The 23,384-nt window shown below is 44.4% G+C and overlaps 1 protein-coding gene across 1 annotated transcript in view; it reads left to right on the forward strand.

The window, feature by feature from the left end:
• The window catches only part of ZBTB8B (zinc finger and BTB domain containing 8B), a 169,042-nt gene that overhangs the window by 140,009 nt on the left and 5,649 nt on the right, over nt 1-23,384 (forward strand). The window lies entirely within an intron of this gene.

The following is a 23,384-nucleotide window of genomic DNA, read 5'->3' on the forward strand; positions in this document are numbered from 1 at the left end:
ATAAAAGGCCTAGACAAGACACTGATTATGAATCTTCAGATCAGGTTTCTCTTTCTTCTGATTCCTCTTCTGATCAGGAATTATCTATACCTCATTATGAGGATTCTGATGCAGAGGAGTCTATCCCATCTGCATCTCCTCCTGAGGATTATTCATTTGGTGAAACCTTGCATACTTTGAGGGAGCATTTTCACTGGGAGAGTCAAGATTTCTCAGAATCAAAAAAGAGGCTCAGGGATTTCCCTTCTCCCTCAGCACAGGCCTTTAGCCATACCCCCTGTTTTAGACATTGTGGATAATGTGTTTTCGGAGACAAGCTTGACCCCTGACTCCTTACCTCCGGCTCCCAGCAAGCCTGACATATATTACAGGGTCCCTGACTCTCACAAATTTTTATTTAGAAACCCTGCTGCTGATCCTGAAACTATTTCACAGGGTCCACAGGGAGTTAAGGCCTCAACAGCAGAAAATCCTACCCTCTCTGACAGAGATTCAAGGGCACTGGATAGATGGGGAAAGAAGATTTAGACATCTGCAACCTTGGCAGTTAGGGCTTTAAACTGCCAGTTTCATATACTCAAGTATCAACAACATGTTATGGGATTGCTGAAACAGAAAATGATGTTGATTTCTGAATGTGCAGAAAATAAAGAATTGCAGGAATTATTGCATGCAGCTGAACAAGTTGGAAAGCATAATTTGCAATGTGGTTTTGTTTCCTTAGAGGCCTCCTGCAGGGCCGCAGTTACTGGATCTGTGATTAGGAGGCATGCCTGGCTAAAAGAGCAAAATTTGCCTGATCATGTTAAAGATAAATTACTGGATACACCTTTACAGCATGATACTCTGTTTGGTATTAAGGCAGAAGAGGTTTTAAAGAAAATGGAAGACAAAGCTAAGTCTATGCAAACTGTAAAAGATTTCTTACAAGTGTAGCCACCAAGATTCAGTAGACACTGGCCTACAAAAAATTGGTCCTTTCCTGTGTCCGACAGAGCTCAAAGGATCAAATCCAGACGCCCTAAGGGTTCCAGATACCAGGCACAAGATTCTTACAGGTCAAAGCAATGGGGTGCTTCTACCTCCAAATCTGGAGGAGATAAAGTGCAACCCTACAGAAAACACTCCCAGTGACTTCCCTCTGCCTTCACCAAGCACTTACCTTTTGGCAGCACCCTTAGGGGGAAAATTAGCACTTTTTGCTCAAAATTGGCAGTTAATAACCCAGGACAAGTGGGTGCTAAACATATTATCACAGGGATACAGATTCCATTTCCATACTCTGCCAGTGGCAAAAACGGTTGGCCGGATCTGCCAAAAAATCAATGGGCAGAGACACAGAAACAGGTTACGTCCCTCATGGATATGGAGGCCATTCGGCCAGTGCCAGAACAGGAAAAAGGACAAGGTTTTTACTCCAGACTGTTCTTGATACCCAGAAAGGACAAGGCCTGGCAGCCAATACTGGATTTATCGATTTTGAACACATACCTGGACATTCCAAAATTCAAAATGCTGACTTTGCAGCAGCTTCTGCCCATGCTGGGCAAGAATGCTTGGCTGGTGACATTAGACCTAAAAGAGGCATACCTGCATGTCCCAATAAGGGAATCGTGCAGAAGATACCTCCATTTCAAGGCTGGCTTAATGCATTACCAATTCTCTGTACTGCCCTTTGGCTTATCTACTGCGCCCAGGGTCTTTACAAAGTGCCTGGCACCAGTAATTGCCTTTTGCAAACAAAGAAGTATACAAATATATCCTTACTTGGACGACCGCCTCATTCAAGCAGAAAACAAGGACATTCTTCTTCAACACCTGGCGTTTGTGAAAAGGCTTCTAACATGCCTAGGGTACACAATAAACGAAAAGAAATCACAACTGGTACCCTCTCAAAAGATAACATTCGTGGGTGCAAGCTTGAATACAATTGCCCAGATGGCTTACCTCACGCCAGACAAACAAAGGCAGCTGACTACTTACTTATAACTGATGGCAACAAAAATCCAGTTATCTGCAAGACAAACTCTGCAGGCTTTGGGCTTCATGGCATCCTGCATCCTACTGATTCCATATGCAAGACTGCATATGAGGAAACTTCAATGGTACCTAAAAAGTTTATGGAGACAACATTGTCACAGTCTGGAAACAATGATTAATCTCATTCCCTTCCTACAACAGGAGTTTCTATGGTGGGCAAAGGCATGTCACCAAAACATGGGACCGGCCTTCACTCTACCCCTTGCCAGCCAAACCTTAACAACAGATGCATCAGATTATGCAATGGGGGGGGCCCACCTGGCGGGAAGATGCATTCAGGGCATATGGACCCCAAAACAAATGCATCTGCATATCAACCAAAAAGAGATGCTAGCTGTTCAAAATGCCCTGACAGCCTTCAAGGACTTACTTCATCCAGGACAAGTACTGATAAAGACGGACAACACCACGGTTATGTGGTATATAAACAAACAGGGGGGCACGCACTCATACCCTCTTTGCAGATTAGCCATGGCACTGTGGGACACAGCTTTGACTTACCAAATACATCTTCAAGCTCAATTCCTGCCAGGAAAACAAAATACTCTGGCAGACGATTTAAGCAGAAACCTTATGGACTCTCACGAGTGGAAACTAGATCCACAAGTCTTCAGCATGATAACAAAGAAATGGGGGAGCCCAGGCATAGATCTATTTGCCTCCCCTCAAAATTATCAATTGAAAAGATTCTGCACAAGGACTTATCACAGACAAGCATGGAAAGTGGACGCCCTATCCTTCAGCTGGAAAAATCTGTCAGTTTACGCCTTTCCTCCTCTGCCTTTTCTTCCCAGGGTCCTACTAAAAGTCAGACAAGAGAAACCAAAGATGATACTAATTGCCCCAGACTGGCCCCGCCAATACTGGTACCCAATCCTAAGGAACTTGTCTCAATACTCAGCTTGGACCTTACCTCAAAGACCTCAACTACTGTCCCAGCAAAACAAATCAGATCCTGCACAATCAACTCCAAACACTGAACCTGGCAGCATGGCTGATCATGTAGCTATGCAAACACCACCTCTCAGTAAAGCTGTGATGGATGTCATTTTGGAAGCCAGAAGGCCTAGTACTAGAAAATCTTATGCTGATAAATGGAAGAGATTATGTGCTTGGAATCAAGCACAAGGAACTGATACAGCAGAACCAATTATTTCTCAGATATTACAATACTTGATTGAGATGCTTGACAAAAGGCCTATCTTTCCCATCAATTAAAATCCATGCCTCTGCCATTTCGGCTCATTACAATACAGAACCACCGATCTTTTCTCATTCTTTACTAAAGCAGTATCTTAGAGGAGCCAAAAATTTAAGGCCTCCCAGAAGATCACCAATTTCTGCATGGGACCTCAGTTATGTGTTGGAAAAGCTCACCCTGCCTTCATTTGAACCAGCTGCTACTGCGGATATAAAGTTCTTATCATGGAAAACAGCTCTGCTCCTAGCAATTACTTCAGCAATTAGAGTCTCAGAGCTACAGGCCCTCATGGCTGTGGAGCCTTTTATCATATTTTACCCAGACAGGGTGTCTCTGAGGACCAATCCTTCATTTATGCCTAAGGTGGTTTCCAGTGTGGCTCTAAGAAAAACTGAACAATTACTAGTGACATATGCTGCAGAATCAGAAGGAAAGGCTATTTCAAAGCAGACTATTTCAAAGTGGATAAGCCACTGCATTTGTTTCTGCTACTTACACCATGGCAAACCTGTGCCCAATGGCATTAGGTCTCATGCCACCAGAGCTGCAGCTACATCAGCAGCCTTTCTCAGAGGAGTACCAACCAAAGACTTTTTAGAGGCTGCTACTTGGAGTTCTGTTCACACCTTTACAAAGCATTATCATTTGCCTTTCTACTCTAAGTCCAGGGCAGGCTTTGCCACTGCAGTTCTGCACTGTCACTTATAGCCGCACCTAATGCTGTTTAGCTCCAGCCTCCCATCCATAGCTTTGGGATTCTACCCAAATGTGATGACTGCAACAGTAAAACACGAAGAACATAGTACAGTTGTGTACACTTACCATAAATGTAAATGTTCGAGGGTATTCACTGTTGCAGTCATTTGCTTGTAGATGAAGGTAAAGTTTGTATTGATGCATGTATATATAGTATGCATATATATATATATAGTATGCATATATATATATATATATATATATATATATATATATATAGTATGCATATATATATATATATATATATATATATATATATATATAGATATAGATATATATATAGATATATAAAAAAAATTTTTTTTTTGCTATCTTTTTGGGGGCACCTGACATCTGGGGCAAGAAAAACTAAAGAAAATGGCGTCGGCTGCTTGTTTTATACCCCTGACGTCATGGAAGAGGAGACAGCAACCGACGCAGGACCCAAGACTTTGAAATTCAGGCCGACGGAGGACAACCTGCCAGCAGATTACCCAAATGTGATGACTGCAACAGTGAATACACTCGAACATCTACATTTATGGTAAGTCTACACAACTGTACTTTTAGTGTCAGGGACTTCAGTCGGTCCGTGTAAGGCACATGCTGGAGCCCCTTGATCTTCTTTCTTAGAAACCTCTGAGGTCTCTCTGTAATTGCTGCAGGTACTTAGTACAGGATATACCGAATGGGGCATTATACTTAATTATGGGCCGGATAAGTGTCGAGTATAGGGGGGGATTATATCCTCTTTTGCTCTCGAGGCAATGCCTTTACTAATCAAGTGAGCTATGTGGAAAGCTTTCCTTACAATGATAGACACGTTGTGGTCGAAGTTAAGGTCGTGGACAATCTGTGATCCCAGGTCCCTTACCACTTCATGGATACTTAGTGTATTGTTGTTGTTTTGATAGTGTGAAGGGATGTTATTTGTGCCAAAGGGAATGATGATGCATTTGTTTGCATTCAGTTTGAGACCATGACTAAGACACCAGTCGTCGGATTGTGTGAGACCCTCCTGGAGTATACTGACAAAAGTTAGGGATTCAGTGATTGAACCTAGTTTGCAGTCATCTGTAAACTTGGTCAGCCAAAACCCTTTAGTTTTGACCTGGTCTTCTGAGAAGTATATACCAAACAGTAGGGGGCCTAGCACTGATCCCTGTGGCACCCTGCTGGTAACAGGTTTGCTGGTTGATCTGGAGTCACCCACTTTGATAGTGTGTGTCCAGTTTGTAAGCCAGTTGGCAACCCATCTTACAACAAAGGGCTTTACATTCAGTTTGCTAAGTTTATTGGTAATGCCTGAATGTGGGGTTGTGTCAAAAGCCTTTGCCAAGATGAGGTATGCTGTGTGTACAGATTTGCCCTCATCAATGGCCTTGGTCACACTTTCAAAAGAAATCCACCAGATTTAACAGGCAGGATCTGCCCTTCATGAAGACGAATTGGGTAGGATCCAGGGTTTGGAGGCCACCTATGTTTTTACTTATGAGGTCCATAATGATATGTTCCATGGCCTTACAGATGAGGCTGGTCAGGCTTATGGGTCTTTAATTCCCTGGGTCTGTTGCTAGGCCACCTTTGTGGAGGGGAATAACCGTAGCTGTTCTCCATTCCACAGGAACAAAGCCTGTGGTTAGGCTGTGATTGAAAAGGGTACTTAGTGGTAATGCTAGTTCATGTTTTAACCTGCTTAGAAGACAGCCCTGGGATCTCATTTGGTCCCATAGAGGCCATGTCCTTTGCCTTGGATAGGGCTTTGAGAACCTGCTCTTTAAATATGTAAGGTGGGGTGGGGGAGAGTTTGTTGTAAGTTAGGAGGGGACAAGGGAGTGAAATTTTCGCCAAACCTATTCACTAACAGGTTCGCTATCTCTGGGGTCTGTGTGTGTGTGTGTGTGTGTGTGTGTGTGTGTGTGTGTGTGTGTGTGTGAGAGATACTGTTGGCCACCAGTTCTGCACATGCCTGGGTCCTACCCTTTAGGTTACATATGTAGCTGTAAAAGGCATTATGGTTATCCTTGGTAGTACTTGCTATGTTTCTCTCAAAGGAGCTCTTGAGGATTTGACAAGTTGTCTTATTTGCCTGTTAAGGCTGAGGAGGGTGCTTTTCCGTTGTTTGGTCCTTGTCTTTGTTTTCTTGGACAGAAACTTTTGCGTTTATTGTAGTTTGTTGATGCTGGAAGTCTACCATGGCAGCCTAATTTTACTTGGGGCTCTGGCATTGATTCTGTCTGGTACAGCTGAGTTTATACATTTATACAAGTGGTTGTACAGGGTTTTAGTGTAAGCTTCGGCGTAGTTACCACTTTCAGCTTGGGGTGGGGCTTGGAATGCATTTATAATTTCACCTAGGAGGGTATAGTTTGCCTTGGTGAATTTTTTAGTCTGATTTCACCCTTTTTGAGTTCTGGTGTTAGTTTCAGTTCAAAGGTGACTGATTTGTGATCAGTTTTAACTAATGAAGGTCCAACAATTGCAGCAGACCACCTGTTTGACGTGTTCGTGAGGACCAGATATAGAATGTTTGTTCCTTTTGTTGGGTATGGACAAATTTGCTCCAGGGCATTTGAATTCACAAAGTCAAGGAACTTTTGTGCTAGCGAGTTTGGGCTAGACTGTTTCCCAGTTGATGGTGCGATAATTGAAAGCCCCCATAACCAGTGTGTTCGGTAGTTTGGTTAAGTAGGTTTCCTGGGTGTCTTGACTCATGGAAGGGGATCTATAACTAGCTAGGATTTGAATGGGGATCTTTCCCACCGTAACCTGGACCTTGAGTAACTCCATGAAACCATTTAACTAGATGGGAGGTGAAGTTATTGGTAATATAGATTGAAACACTGTGTAAATATTTTTTTCTCTTTTCTGAGATGAAAATGTCTATGTAATTTTGTACTTTAAAATAAAAACAAATAAACTTTTTTTTTTTCCCTTTTAATAAGTGTTGTGAGATCATCTTATATCCATGCGTGGGCAAGTCAGGCATATGGGGCACTTGGATTAACATATCATTTAAAATGTAGCACAATCAAGAGTGCAGCATCCCCCCCCCCACACACACACATGCTGCACTGCAGTGTTAATATTGTAAAAATAATTCTAGGTACCTGATTTAGGAATAGGGCCCACAGTCTTCTGATATTCTGGCACCAAAGGCACAAGTATGCTACCTGCTAAATGAAAAAATTATTACACTATATTCCACAATATCTTCTCAGTTCATGTACTGCTCTTCGTCTTGCAATTAGAAGACGGCAATCATTTACTTCCTTTAGGACTAATATTGATATGTATATGGGAGGTAGAAAAATATCAATATGGGATTATGACAGTCAAGCCTCTTAAAAGCCACTAGATCATAAACGTGACATTCAAACCTGTGAATCTGTCATTTAAGTGAAACTGCCACCCTGTAGGCCATGAAAAGCCTTTCATTTTGTCTTGTGGTGCCTGTTAGGGTTTCAGAACTTCCAGCTTGTTTAGTTGAACATCCGGTGCTAATTTTAATTTAGTATTGTCAGATTCCACACAGCTGTTGCTGCTTACAACCCCCTGCATACATGTTTTACTATCCTTACTAAATACACCATGCTTCTCTGACAGTTATTTTTGAGTAAAGAATTAGGAATGTTTAGTTCATTAATTACTGTGCAGATAATACATGATTGCAGCATCTTAACAGTACAGTGTTAAACCAACTTTTTCCATACCAAGTCATTTTCCCCAGGCATGAGGTGTGTTGATTCTTGTTTGGTGCATGTTGTGCTTTGCAGAAAACCAACTCCAATCTACTGACAGACTGTATTGTTAACTATATTCTTATTATTGTAGGATCATAGGAAGTTACGAGGCTATTGGTCCTGAGACTCCTGTAAGCCTAGCCCATGTTTAGACAAGTCAGCACCCAATCCCACTGTCCATCAGGGACACAGGTGGAATCCCACGGGTGTATTTTCTGCTTCCCATCCAGTTTATTTAGGTTGCGCTTAAAAAGGGTTAAATAGATATTCTGCTTGACGTGGAGAGGGAGTCTATTCCACAGATGAGGGAGTCTCTGGGACACAAATCTGTCCCACTCACAAGTTCTGTTAATGTCACAGACCAGGTTGAGGCTGCGTGTGAGAGTTACTCAAGTGGAGCTTGACTTGCGTATATGCAGTAGTCCCATCAACGCGGGGTCCGAGAGCGCCTTCTTTGCCAGACAGACCTCTGAGGAGTCTGTATGAAAGGAGTAGAAGGATAGGGCTTTTAGCCTATCTGTGTACGGTAGATGTTTGAGGCCCTGGATTCTCCTGGTGAGGATTGTAGTCGGTTCAGCTGCTGCATGTGCTTTGCAAGGTACATGCCTTATAAGGGAAAAATACAGGGATGTTATGACCTCCTTGTCCCTGGATGAGATACCCTCACTTATGAGGTGGGCCATATAGAAAGCTTTCCTTACAAAGGAAGCAACATGGTGGTCAAAAGTCAGGTTGCTCTCAACCTAGGTGACTAAATCCCTCATGACTGACTGTGTACTTAGGATGTTGTTGTTAACGTGATAATTTGTAGGGACGTCACTCTCAAATTATCACATTAATAGCAACATTCTAAGTCATATTATTATCATAACAGTTATGATTTTCTTCATCAAGCAGCTAACAACACATTGGAAAATGCTGTTGTCCAGGACAGCTGCTTCTAGAATGCCAGCACTGTAAATAATTCTGGCATGAATTCTTAGAGCTCATTTAATACCTCAGGTGTTATTACTTAGACTGCGATTGCAGGACTTTGGGCCTCTTTTAGCTCTCTGGTATTACAAGATTTGGCCTTCTGAGGTTTCTCCTCTCGACATTTCTCCAGCAACATTTTGGGACATTGTTTTTACTGCTTGTGAATTTTCCCAGTAGTTTACTGTAGAAGTCCTGGACGTCCGGTATGGCAGATAATGTAACTCACATCACCAGCTGGACTTTGTTGGAGTGGGAGGCATCTGCAGTGGGTGGTTAATACACTTCTGCAGTACCTATGTATCTGGAAAGTCCCTTTTTACACTGTTGGGGAGAGTTTCCTCTAAGTCAGACAAGTATCTCTTTAGATGTCTTTTATATATTTTATTTTGTTAATGGCCTGTCGTGGAGGTGTGGCAAGTGGATCATAGTCAAACTGAGAAGTGCAAGGACTGTGCCATCTAAAGTAAAGACCATGGTGTACACTGACAGGGAGTACCTGTTCCCCCAAGTGCAGGGATTAGAAAGAAAATATATTGATAAGCGGGGACTGCAGAAATGGAAATCCATACAGTTATACACTGCAGAAGTACCCCCCCACACACACACACACACACAAACACTTTAAGTGATTGATGTGGTAAGTACAGAACTTGTCATTTGAATAATTTCTGTATGCACTCCGTTGCTGGTAGCGATAAGAAGAATACACCAGTCTGTACATAGATGTTTTATAAGAAGCAGTGTGGCCTTGTTGGTGTCATTTTTATTCCTTGGCTGTTTGCTTATCCTATGGGTGGCTTGGGGACTCCTCAGATAGGCCTGGGTGAACCCCTATGGAGTGTTATATACCCTACCTTTTACTACATGGGCTTTTGTTCTCTTTTAAGCTTCTCGCTAGCTTCTGGTACTATCCTGTTACAGGAGTTCACAGTTGCTGGAAACCTTATACTTATGATTATGTGGGAATGAGGGGTTCTCCTTGTTGATTATGATGGGGTCCTTACTATCTGATGAGGGGTTCTCCTTGTAGATGATGTGGTCCTTACTATCTGATGAGGGGTTCTCCTTGTAGATGATGGGGTCCTTACTGTCTCATGAGGGGTTCTCCTTGTAGATGACTGGGTACTTGCTATCTCATAAGGGGTTCTCCTTCTAGATGACTGGGTATATACTATCTGATGAGGGGTTCTTCTTGTAGATTATGGGGTCCTTACTATCTCATGAGAGGTTCTCCTTGTAGATGATGGGGTCCTTACTATCTCATGAGGACTTCTCCTTGTAGATGATGGGGTCCTTACTGTCTGATGAGGGGTTCTTCTTGTAGATGATGGGGTCCTTACTATCCGATGAGGGGTTCTCCTTGTAGATGACTGGGTACTTACTATCTCATGAGGGGTTCTCCTTGTAGATGACTGAGTACTTACTATCTCATGAGGGGTTCTCCTTGTAGATTATGGGATGTTCTTCGTGTTTCACTGTTGCAGTCATTACATTTGGGTTATCTGCTTGCAGGTAGCCCTCAGTCGGCCTGATTAACAAAGTCTTGGGTCCTGCGTTGATTGCTGTCCCTTCTTCCATGACGTCAGGTCATCAGGGGTATAAAACATGCAGCTGACGCCATTACATCAGTCTTTCTTGCCGTGCGGTGCCCGAAGCAGAAGCAGTTCGCAAGTGCCGGTCGGCCGACTCCTGAAATTTTCGTTTTCGAGTTTCAGAACTGAAGTCTTCAACTAAAGCTAAGTACCCCATTGGGGAAACTTTTTCTTGCTCCTTACCAATGTCAGTAAACGTTAGTAATTGCATTACTTGTGGAAAGCAAATACCTCAAAGATTTTCATTCGTACTGTATTCCTTGCCTAGGCCCTGACCACGATGTACCTTGCTGTCGGTTTTGTGCTTTATTTAATCAGTGCACTCTCCGTCTATGGTATATTTTTGCCTCTAAATATTTTGGTTCTCAGTTTAATTATCCAGAAATGTTGTCGGTTAGCCATCCGACTACCAGGATTCCAAAAAAACGCAAAGATAATGACTGAGACAGGCCGCCGAGGTCCAAAACTGTTGACGATGCTTCTCCTAAGCCAGTCGCCAGTTCACCGGTACTCAGTGAGCTGCTTTCACAGCCCCTGATACCCACTACTTCTGATTTGCAGGCCTCTACTGACACCCATTCAGAGTCCGGTATGCTCCAAGGCGTCAGCTGCCAAGAATACAGCATCCATGGGACCAGATGACATCCCGGGCTGTGTACTACATGAAATACAATATGAACTGGCACCTCACCTAAGTGTCATGTTTAATCATAGCCTCACCTCAGGTTTCATGCCCACTGAGTGGCGCAGAGCTACAGTTATCCCAATCCACAAGGGGGGATCCACCTTGGATCCCGGAAACTACCGTCCCATCAGTCTGACAAGCCTTATCTGCAAGGCCATGGAGCGTATTATCATGGAACTTATAAACAAAGACATTGGCAACCTTCAAACACTGGACCCCACCCAGTTTGGGTTTGTGAAGGGCCGATCTTGTCTCCTGAACCTGATTGACTTCTTTGAATCAGTCTCCAGAGCCATGGACAAGGGTAAAGGTGGTCCACACAGCCTATCTAGACCTTGCCAAGGCCTTTGACACCATCCCCCACTCTGGAATCCTAGATAAACTTACTAAGTTGGGCATTAATCCCTATGTCACCCAATGGGTTGCTAAATGGCTTACTGATAACCCACACTGTAAAAGTAGCCGACTCCAAATCCAGCTCCAGACAAGTGACAAGTGGAGTACCTCAGGGTTCAGTTCTGGGGCCGCTCTTGTTTGGCATCTACTTCTCTGAAGTACAGGTCAACACTAAGGGACTCTGGCTAACAAAGTTTGCAGATGACTGCAAACTGGGAGCCATTATTGAATCCCCAAATGATGTGGATACTCTACAAAGGGCCTTACAGAAACAGATGCTTGGTGCCAGAGCCATGGGCTCAAGCTCAATGCCAAGAAATGTATTGTTATCCCCTTTGGGAAAAACATGTATCCATGAATTACCATATAGGTGGCAGTACACTAAACACAGAAAGTGTGGTAAGAGACTTAGGGACACAGGTGGACAGTGGTCTCACCTTCGATAACCACATCGCCACAACAGTCAGGAAATCCTTCTATGTGGCACACCTCATCACGAAGGGCTTTTCATCCAGAAAAAAGGAGGTCATTGTCCCACTGTACTCATCCCTCATTAGACCCATTATAGAATACAGCGCCCCATTTGGTATGTACCTCTCAAGACATCTGCAACAACTGGAAAGGCCTCAGAAATACCTCACTAAAAGAATCACAGGCCTAAAGCAGATGCCCTACGCTGACCGCCTTAAAAAACTCCAGCTATACTCTGTCGCATGTAGTCTACTCAGAGGCGATCTCTGCTTAACATACAAGGCCATGTCAAACCCAGAGCTGTTGGACATGCTACACTTAAAGAAATCCCAATCCCTCAGAGCTACACGCTCCAGGGATCTAAACCTTGTCATCACAATAAACAAAACCTGCTGGAGGGATAGGTTCCTGGCCCAGAGACTCCCCAGACTCTGGAATAGATTGCCCATACATGTCAAGCAGAGTGCCTCTTTGGACCTCTTCAAGAGGAACCTTGACGATTGGATGGGAGAAAGGAAATTCACCCCAGGGATCACGTCAGTCGCCCTGCTAGACAGGGGTCCAGGAAAGTAAATAATGTGGGAAGAAATGGCCAGGGAATTGTTATGGCTAGGCTTGTATAGGCCCTAGGGCTGATAGCCTAGTACCAACCTATGAACCTATGAACCATGTGATGCTTCAACTATGGAACTCGCGGATGTCTCTACCTTGGATGGGTCCGGAGCCGCTGTGCAGGCACCGGCATCTGAGGGTGTATTCAGGCCAACGGACATGCATATTAAACTGACGCCTCCTTCTTTACTTGGTCCTAAATCTCGATCTATGCCTAAAAAACTGATGCCCAGGCCACATGCTCAGGCCTCTATGCCTAAAAAACAAATGATAAGAATGGCTGAAGATCTAATAACTCTAATCAGGGATAGCCAACCCCCCCACCTTCTAAGAGGCCTAGGACTGAAGTTGATTATGAATCTTCTGACCAGGATTCTGTTTTTTCTGATTCTTCTGATGATCTGGATTTGCCCTTATCTACTTATGAAGATTCTGATGCAGAGGACTCCATTCCCTCTGCTTCCCCTATTGAGGATTTTTCTTTTGGGGAAACCTTACATACTCTAAGGGAGCATTTCCACTGGGAAAGCCAGGTTTTTCTGATTCAAAAAAGAGGCTTAGGGCTTTCCTTCTCCTACCTCAGCATAGGCCTTTAGCTGATGTCCTTCATGGATGCATCTGCAGTCATAACAACTGGGTTGTCCTGTCGTCAGGCAGCCCTTCAGTCGGCCGGATTCCAAAGTCCGGGTCCGGCTTCGGCTGATGTCGCACTTCACCCGACGTCATCTCTGTTGGTCTTCGGGTATAAAAGCATCAGCCGACGCCATTTTCCTCAGTCTTTCTTGCCGCGTGGCGCCCAAAGCAGAAGCTGTTCGCAAGTGCTGGTCGGTCGGATCCAGAGATTACTTCTACCGAATACTACTTCGAAGACTTCTAAAGCTAAATACCCCGTTGGGGACTCTTTCTTGCCTCAGCCGATGTCAGAAAAAGTTAATAATTGTTTAACCTGTGGGAAACAAATACCTCATAAAGATTTCCACTCTTATTGTCTGCCTTGTTTAGGCCCAGCCCACGACGTAGCAGCCTGTTCGGCCTGTGCTTCTTTCAACCGACGAACGCTTAGGCGTCGGTCGGAGTTTGCAGAACAGTTTTCGGTTCTGATTTTGCGTACATTATGCCGCCGGATCCTCCGACTACCCAATCTGCCAAAAACGCAAAGATAAAGACCGACACTCGCGGTCCGCGGTTTCGGCGAAACCATGGTTAAGCAAACCCATGAGTGTCTCGGTTTCGCCGAAACCGAGAAAACTGATCAAAGTACAGCTGAATCTATCTCTACAACTGAGGCCCCTGCTACCACTCTTGAATCGGCCTCAGAAATTTTATCCACTACGGTGGTTGCCACTGACTTATCAGACACCATTCCCTTGGATGTCTCTACCCCAGCACGTGGTGCTGCTAGGCCTCCAGCAGCCATGTCCATTAAGGCCTTCGCCAGGGCTAAAGCAGCCAAGACTACTAAAACAGTGCCTGTTAAACCCCCACAACCAGGCCCTCTTCTAGTTCTCAAATGCTTACTTTGGCAGAAGATTTAATTTCATTAATTAGAGGATCTCAATCTCACCCAGACAGGGCCTCTCAGCCCCAGAGAAGAGACCTAGGGCAGAGCCCCTGAGCCAGTGTCCTCTGATGATTCTGCTGATGAATCAGACATAACTGACCAGCCAGAGGCTCCTTTCTCCAATTTTGAAGATTCTGATGCTGAAGAATCCATTCCAGCTGCTTCCCCACCAGAAGAATTCTCCTTTGGGGAAACCTTACATGCCATGCGAGAGCAGTTCCAATGGCAGCAACAGGATTTTCAGACTCCAGAAAAGACTTAGGACCTTTCTGCACCTTCCACAGCACAGGCCCTTAGCTATACCTCCTGTTCTCTCTGTGGTGGATGATGCTTTCAATGATGTCTGCTCCGCTCCAGATTCTTTACCCCAGCCCCTGCCAAACCAGACAGATTTTACAGGGTGCCAGATACTCATCACCACCTTTACAAGGCCCCACTTGCAGACCCGAAACTATATCCCAGGGTCCCAAGGCAGTAGCCGACCATAGCTAAAACCCTATTCCTTCTGAAAGGGAAGCAAGGTCATTAGACAGATGGGGTAAAAGGTCTACACTTCAGCTACTCTCTCAGCTAGAGCTTTAAACTGTCAGTTTCACATGATACAATACCAAGAGTTTATGCTTGATCAGTTAACTAAAAAGCTAACCACTGATGAATCTCTTGATAAGAAATATGTATTAGAAATGGTAAATAACATACAACAGGTTAGTAACCATTCCTTAAAATGTGGCTATGATGCACTGGAGGCTTCATTTAGATCAGCCATGACTGGCACAGTGATAAGAAGGCATGCATGGCTAAAGGAGCAAGCTTTACCGGATCATGTTAAAGCTAAGTTGCTAGATGCTCCTATGGATAAGACAAGTTTGTTTGGTACACCTGCCCAGCAGGTTATGAAGAAAATGGAAGAAAAGGCAAAATCTGTTCAAACGGTTAAAGATTTCTTGCAGGTTCAAACCCAAGGTTTAGCAGGAACTGGCCTGCCAAAATTGGTCCTTTCCTGACTCCACAAGATCTCAAAGGGGCAGGAATAGACGTTCCAGAGGCAGAAACCAATCCAGAGGAGGTGCCTACAGAGGACGACAGTGGCAAGGTAACAACAGAGGCACAGACACAACCACTGCCACTACATCAACACAACCACAGTGACTTAACCCTAAATCCGCCTACCAGGGAACAAATAGCAGCTCCTCTAGGCGGAAAGTTAACCTTATTTTCAAAGAACTGGCACTACATAACAAAAGACAAGTGGATTTTACAAACCATAGATCAAGGTTACGGTTCCACTTCCACACTTTACCAGTCAAGAGGAATGCCAAATCTACCTCCAAATCAAAAAACAGAGGCTCTACAACAGATAATGGAGTTAGCAAACATGAGAGCTGTGGAAAGAGTGCCAACAGCAGAGCAAGGAAAGGGTTCTACTCCAGACTATTCCTAGTTCCAAGAAAGGAAAAAAGTTGGAGACCAATTCTCGACCTGTCCACCTTAAATACATACATCATTGTTCCAAAATTCAAAATGCTGACCCTACAGCAACTTCTTCCCATGCTGGGCAAGGAGTGTTGGCTGGTAACTCTAGATCTCAAGGAGGCATACCTGCACGTCCCCATTCGACCAATCTGCAGAAGATACCTCAGATTTCTTGCAGGATCAGAGCACTATCAATTCTCAGCATTGCCCTTTGGCTTATCTACTGCGCCCAGAGTATTCACAAAATGCCTGGCATCAGTAATCGCCCATTGCAGACTACAGGAATTCAAATTTACCCATACCTGGACGACTGCCTGCTACAAGGGGACAACAAAAGCAAGCTGACAACAGATTTACAAAGGGTCATTTACTTGCTACAAGCACTGGGATACACAGTCAATTTACAAAGGTCAAGGCTGATACCATCCCAAACAAGGACATTCTTGGGCGGAATTGGACACAGTAAAACAAATGGCATTCCTAACTACAGAAAAACAAAAGAACTCCCTCTTTACTTCTTGGCACTAACAAAACTGAACAAGTTAACAGCAAGAAAAGTACTGCAGGCCTTGGGCTTCATGGCATCATGCATAATCTTGGTCCCATTTGCCAGACTACATATGAGAAAACTACAGTGGTACCTAAAGAATTTATGGTCCCAACACAGACACAGCCTAGAAACAGAAATCCCACTAATTCCATGCTTAAAACAGGAGTTCCTATGGTGGGCTCAGGCATGCCAGTCAAACCCAGGCCTACCCTTTCGCAGATGTCAAGCAAGCCAGACCATCACAACAGACGCTTCAGACCTAGGATGGGGGCCCACATGCTGGACAAATGCGTGCAAGGATTGTGGACACAGGATCAACTTCACCTGCACATCAACCTAAAAGAAATGCTGGCAGTAAAACTGGCAATCCAAAAGTTCAGACCATTTCTCAAAGAGGGCCAGTTGATGATAAGGACAGACAACACCACAGTCATGTGGTACATCAACAAACAGGGAGGCACTCATTCATACCCCCTATGCAGAATGGTTTTGGAGCTGTGGACCCTGGCACTCAGCTACAACATCCAGTTACAGGCAATATTTGTACCGGGAAAAGAAAATACTCTAGCAGACATATTAAGCAGAACCACATCGGATGCCCACGAATGGAAGCTGCACCCGGACATCTTCAAGACCATCTCAAAGAAATGGGGAATGCCTCAGATAGATCTATTCGCATCACCTCTCAATCACCAGCTCAAAAAATTCTGCACAAGGACATTCCACCCACTAGCATGGAAAGTGGATTCGCTCTCCTTCAGCTGGAAAGGCCTAACAGCATATGCATTCCCACCTCTTCCCTTGATACACAAAGTACTACTAAAAATCAAGGAAGAGCATCCAAGGATAATCCTGATAGCTCCAAACTGGCCAAGACAACACTGGTACCCACTGCTGAGGAGCATGTCTCGAACAATATGTGGCCAATACCCCTGATGCCTTGGATGTTAACTCAGAACAACTACAGCATCATACATCCAAACCTAAAAACGTTGCAACTGACTGCATGGAACATCACATAGCAGCAGCTAATCCAGAACTTTCCCAAAGAGTTAAAGACATTATTCTTGAAGCACGCAGACCTTCAACAAGAAGGAACTATGCTGGAAAATGGAAAAGGTTTGTCATTTGGAGTACTGAAAGAGGAAAAGATGTGTCAAACATAGATATGCCTAACATTCTGGAGTATCTGGCGAACTTCTTCATTCAGGCCTGTCCTACTCCTCCATCAAGATACATGCATCAGCTATTTCAGCAGAATACAGCTTTGATCCACCTGTTTTTTCCCACCCTTTGCTCAGGCAATTCCTCAGAGGAATCAAGAATGTAAAACCTCCAAGGAAACCACCATTACCAGCTTGGGACTTAAACTTTGTGCTAGAAAAGTTGACACTATCACCCTTTGAACCAGCAGCAACAGCAGACCTACAACACCTGTCATGGAAAACTGCTTTCCTACTGGCAATTACTTCAGCAAGGAGGGTTTCAGAACTACAGGCCTTAATGGCAGTGCAACCCTTCCTAATCTTCCACCAAGATAGTGTCCATGAGGACTAATCCTACATTTATGCCTAAGGTGGTATCCAGAGTGTCTTTAAACCAGGCAATCCACCTACCTACCTTCTTTCCCAACCCACAAAACAGAGGGAAAGAATACTGCATACCTTGGATGTACATATACAGCTACGCCATTACTTGGACAGAACAAAAAGGAACAGAAAGACGGAACCAATTTCTGTAGCCTATGCAACAGGAAGGGAAGGAAAAGCTATTTCCAAACAGACAATCTCCAAATGGATAGGAAATTGCATACGATTCTGTTACTCCTTCCATGGAAAACCAATTCCACAGAACATAAGACCTCATTCTACAAGGGCAACAGCCACTACCACAGCCTTCTTACGAGGAGTGGCAACCAAAGACATTATTGAGGCGGCTACTTGGACCTCCGTGCATACATTTGCCAAGCATTATAATTTGCCTCTATATTCCAGATCCCCAGCAGGGTTTGCCACTGCTGTACTGCAAGGGATCCTAAACACACCATAATCTACTTTTATCCTCCTCCCCTAGTTGGCTATGGTATTCTACCCAGTTGTTTATGACTGCAGATGCATCCATGAAGGACATAGTACAGTTTTGTACCTACCATAAATGTAGATGTCCGTACTGGATAGCATCTGCAGTCAGGATTACCCTCCCTCCTTCCCCTCTGTGGTACTCCTAGGGTGTTTACCCTCCTAATAGCTAGCTGGTGGGGAGTCTTTATGGTGTATTTGTTTGTATATATGTACATACATGCTTATTTTTGTGTTTACCTCTATCTTTTTGGAAACATTGGCATCTATCCAAATTTTAGCCTTCAAGAGGGCTACTGGCATCTGGGGCAAGAAACACTGAGGAAAATGGCGTCGGCTGATGCTTTTATACCCGAAGACCAACAGAGATGACGTCGGGTGAAGTGCGACATCAGCCGAAGCCGGACCCGGACTTTGGAATCCGGCCGACTGAAGGGCTGCCTGACGACAGGACAACCCAGTTGTTATGACTGCAGATGCTATCCAGTTCGGACATCTACATTTATGGTAGGTACAAAACTGTACTTTCCTCCTGTACTAGACATTGTTGATGATGCTTTTTCGGAATCTAGTTTGGCTCCTGATTCCCTGCCTCCTGCTCCCAGAAAACCTGACAAATACTACATGGTCCCTGAGCCCCACAAGTTCCTTTTTAAAAATCCTATTGTAGATCCAGAGACTATTTCACAACTATTTCACAGGGGCCCAAGGACATTAAGGCTTCTACTACTAAAAATCCTACCCCTTCTGATAGAGAATCCAGGGCGCTGGATAGATGGGGTAAGAAGGTTTACAATTCTGCAACCTTGGCCTTTAGGGCTTTAAACTGCAAGCTTCATATGTTAAAGTATCAGCAACATGTTATTGGACTGCTTAAACAGAAAATGATGTTGATTCCTGCCTGTGTGGAAAATAAAAAATTACAGGATTTAATGCATTCTGCTGAACAAGTTGGAAAACGTACTTTGCGATGTGGTTTTGATTCATTAGAGGCCTCTTGCAGGGCTGCTGTTACTGGGTCTGTGCTCAGAAGGCATGCTTGGCTCAAGGAGCAATCTTTGCCTGATCATGTTAAAGCTAAATTGTTGGATGCTCCTTTAAATCAGGACCGCCTGTTTGGCAACAAGGCCGAGGAAGTTCTTAAAAATATGGAAGATAAAGCTAAATCTATGCAAACTGTTAAAGATTTTTTATAAGTTCATCCTCCTAGATTTAGTAGGCACTGGCCCTCTAAGAATTGGTCCTTTCCAGCCCCTTCCAGGTCTTCTCAAGCCAAACCCAGACACAGCATAAACCCCAGGTTTCAGTCCCAGGGGACACGCAGAACTAAGCAGTGGGGGGCCTCCACTTCCAAATCTGGGAATAATAAGACTCTCCCCCTATGGTAAACTGCCTCAATGACTTCCTTTTAAAATATCCAAGCACTTATTAACTGACTGCCCCTTTGGGGGGAAAGATTGCTCTTCATGCAAAAAATTGGGAACTCATTACCCAGGGCAAATGGGTTTTAAATATAGTGTCCCAGGGATACGGATTTCACTTCCACACATTGCCAACACCAAGCGGGTGGCTGGACCTACCCCCAAATCAGTGGGTAGAGGCCCAAAAACAAGTACTTTCTCTCTTAAGCATGGGGGCAGAAGAGAAAAAGGGACAAGATTTCTACTCGAGACTTTTCCTAGTACCCAGAAAAGATGATTCATGGCGTCCTATCCTGGACCTGTCTACTCTAAACACCTATTTGGAGATTCCAATATTCAAGATGCTGGCTCTTCACCAATTACTTCCTATGCTAGGCAAAGATGCCTGGTTGGCAACACTGGTTTTAAAAGAAGCATACCTGCTCATCCCAATCAGGGAATCTTGCAGAAGATACCTACGCTTCAAAGCAGGCTGCACGCACCATCAGTTCTCTGCACTGCCCTTTGGCTTATCTACTGTGCCCAGGGTATTCACAAAGTGCCTAGCTCCAGTTATTGCATTTTGCAGGCAAAGAAATATTCAAATATACCCATACCTGGACGATTGTCTAATTCAGGCAGAAAGCCAGGACATACTTTTGAATCATCTGACCTTTGTACAAAGGGTTCTAACTTGTCTGGGGTACACCATAAATGAAAAGAAATCACACCTGGTACCCTGTCAACAAATTATATTCCTGGGATCAAGCTTGAATACAACTTCCCAGATGGCTTACCTCACGCCAGAGAAACAAATTCATTTGACAAACTACTTCAAACAAGTGGTCACAACAACCCTGCTATCTGCAAGACAAATACTGCAAGCCTCGGGGTTCATGGCCTCCTGCAGTCTTCTAATTCCATATGCAAGACTGCATATGAGGAAACTACAGTGGTATCTAAAAAGCCTATGGTGTCAACATTCTCAAGACCTGGAAACAATGATTCCTATCATACCTTGCCTATGCCTAGAGTTCCTTTGGAGGGCAGAGGCCTGCCACCAAAACAAGGGACTACCTTTCACACCACCCCCTGCCACCCAAACCCTAACAACAAACGCATCAGACTATGCATGGGGGGCTCAGCTGGCAGGGAAGTGCATTCAGGACAAATGGAACCCAAGTCAAATGCACCTGCATATCAATCAAAAAGAAATGTTAGCTGTACAGAATGCTCTGACCGCCTTCAAGGACCACATTCTTCCAGGACAACTAATGGTAAAGACAGACAACACCACTGTTATGTGGTACATAAACAAGCAGGGGGGGTACACATTTTTACCCCCTCTGCAGACTAGCCATGGCATTGTGGAACACAGCCTTGAGCTATGAAGTGCACCTACAAGCTCAATTCCTGCCAGGAAATTTAAATACACTGGCAGACGGACTAAGCAGAAACCTCATGGACCCACATGAGTGGAAACTGGAACCAAGGATTTTCAACATGTTGACAAGCAAATGGGGGAGCCCAGATATAGACCTGTTTGCCTCTCCCCAGAACTACCATTTAGACAAATTTTGCACAAGGACTCCCCACAACCAAGCCTGGAAAGTGGATGCTCTGTCCTTCAGCTGAAAAAACCTATCAGTCTATGCCTTCCCCCCTCTGCCTCTGCTCTCCAAAGTACTACTAAAAATCAAACTGGACAAACCAAGGATGATTTTGATTGCTCCAGACTGGCTGCACCAACACTGGTACCCCCTCCTGCGCAGTGTGTCACGGTTATCTCCATGGCATCTGCCTCAGAATCCTTCCCTGCTGTGTCAGCAGGAGAACCAGATTCTGCACCCTCATCTTCTAACACTGAACCTTGCAGCCTGGTTAATTACTTAATCTGTCCTTTACCATCCCTCAGCAAACCTGTGATGGATATCATTTTAGAGGCAAGGAGGCCTAGTACTAGAAAATCTTATGCTGAAAAATGGAAAAGGTTCTCTGTTTGGAACCAATCTCAAGGGATGAGCACAGCAGCGCCCAATTTACCTCAGATTTTACAATACTTAACTGAGATGCTTCACAATGGCCCGTCTTTTTCCTCCATTAAAATCCACGCCTCAGCCATTTCAGCTCATTATAACACAGAATCGCCCCTCTTCTCATCCATTGCTCAAGCAGTTCCTCAGAGGGGCCAAAAATTTGAGACCACCCAGGAGAGCTCCAACCTCAGCCTGGGACCTTAACTTTGTCTTGGAGAAACTCACTCTACCTCCTTTCGAGCCATCTGCTACTGCAGACTTAAAATTTCTTTCTTGGAAAACCGCTTTCCTTTTAGCAATCACTTCAGCTAGAATGGTATCTGAATTACAGGCCCTTATGGCAGTGGAGCCTTTCATCATCTTTAATGCAGACAGGGTGTCCCTCAGAACCAATCCATCCTTCATGCCCAAGGTGGTATCCAGTGTGGCTCTTAATCAGTCCATTAATTTGCCAACATTCTTTCCCAATCCACAGAATAAAGGGGAACGGATACTGCATTCCTTAGATGTGCACAGCCAGCTTAGATTCTACTTGGACAGGACTAAACCTCAAAGGAAATCTGAACAGCTGCTGGTGGCATTTGCTGCAGGGGCAGAGGGGAAGGCTATTTAAAAGCAAACCATTTCTAAATGGATAAGCCATTGCATTCATTTTTGCTATAAGCACCGTGGAAAACCTATCCCCAGGGTATCAGACCTCACTCCACCAGGGCTGCATCTACCTCTACAGCCTTTCTCAGTGGCGTCTCTACCAGGGACATCCTAGAAGCTGCTACCTGGAGTTCTGTACATACTTTCACCAAGCATTATCATTTGCCAATTTTCTCTAAATCCAGAGCTGGCTTTGCCACTGCAGTCTTGCAGGGCCTTATAGCTGGCCCTAATGCTATCTAAATTCCTCCTCCCAACCATAGCTTTGGGAATCTACCCAAATGTAATGACTGCAACAGTGAAACACAAAGAACATTGTACAGTTGTGTACACTTACCATAAATGTAGATGTTCGAGTGTATTCACTGTTGCAGCCCTGTTTACCCTCCCTCCAGCCCCCTAACTTCTTTTGGCTATACCTCTACTTTCCTTAAAGCCTTTTTGGTGTATTTGCTTTTTTGTTGGAGGTATATCTTTGTGCTTTTATATTTAATTGCTTCCCATTAGGGGGGCACCTGACATCTGGGGCAAGAAAAACTGATGTAATGGCGTCGGCTGCATGTTTTATACCCCTGACGACCTGACGTCATGGAAGAAGGGACAGCAACTGACGCAGGACCCAAGACTTTGTTAATCAGGCCGACTGAGGGCCACCTGCAAGCAGATAACCCAAATGTAATGACTGCAACAATTAATACACTCGAGCATCTACATTTATGGTAAGTATACACAACTGTACTGCCCTTACTATCTCATGAGGGGTTCTCCTTGTAGATGATGAGGTCCTTACTATCTGATGAGGGGTTCTCCTTGTAGATGATGCGGTCCTTACTATCTCATGAGGGGTTCTCCTTGTAGATGATGGGGTCCTGACTCTCTCATGAGGGCTTCTCCTTGTAGTTGACTGGGTACTTACTATCTCATGAAGGGTTCTCCTTGTAGATGATGGGGTCCTTACTGCCTCATGAGAGGTTCTCCTTGTAGATGACTGGGTCCTTACATTGCATTTTTAAGTAACCCTGCTTTTGAGGACTGCTGCTGTCCACTTGTGGGGTTTGTTTTCATGTGTATTAAAGTTCTGCTAGTCTTGTCTGCAGATCCTAGGCCATGTCATGAAATTCATCTGTGGGTAGCCATTCCTAGTAGAACTGCCTCATCGGGATACTTCAGGTCTGTGGAGTCATT

This window comes from Protopterus annectens, chromosome 1.part1 (genome assembly GCF_019279795.1).
Source record: "Protopterus annectens isolate FY-2018-M chromosome 1.part1, PAN1.0, whole genome shotgun sequence".
In the NCBI taxonomy this organism is placed as follows: Eukaryota; Metazoa; Chordata; order Ceratodontiformes; family Protopteridae; genus Protopterus; species Protopterus annectens.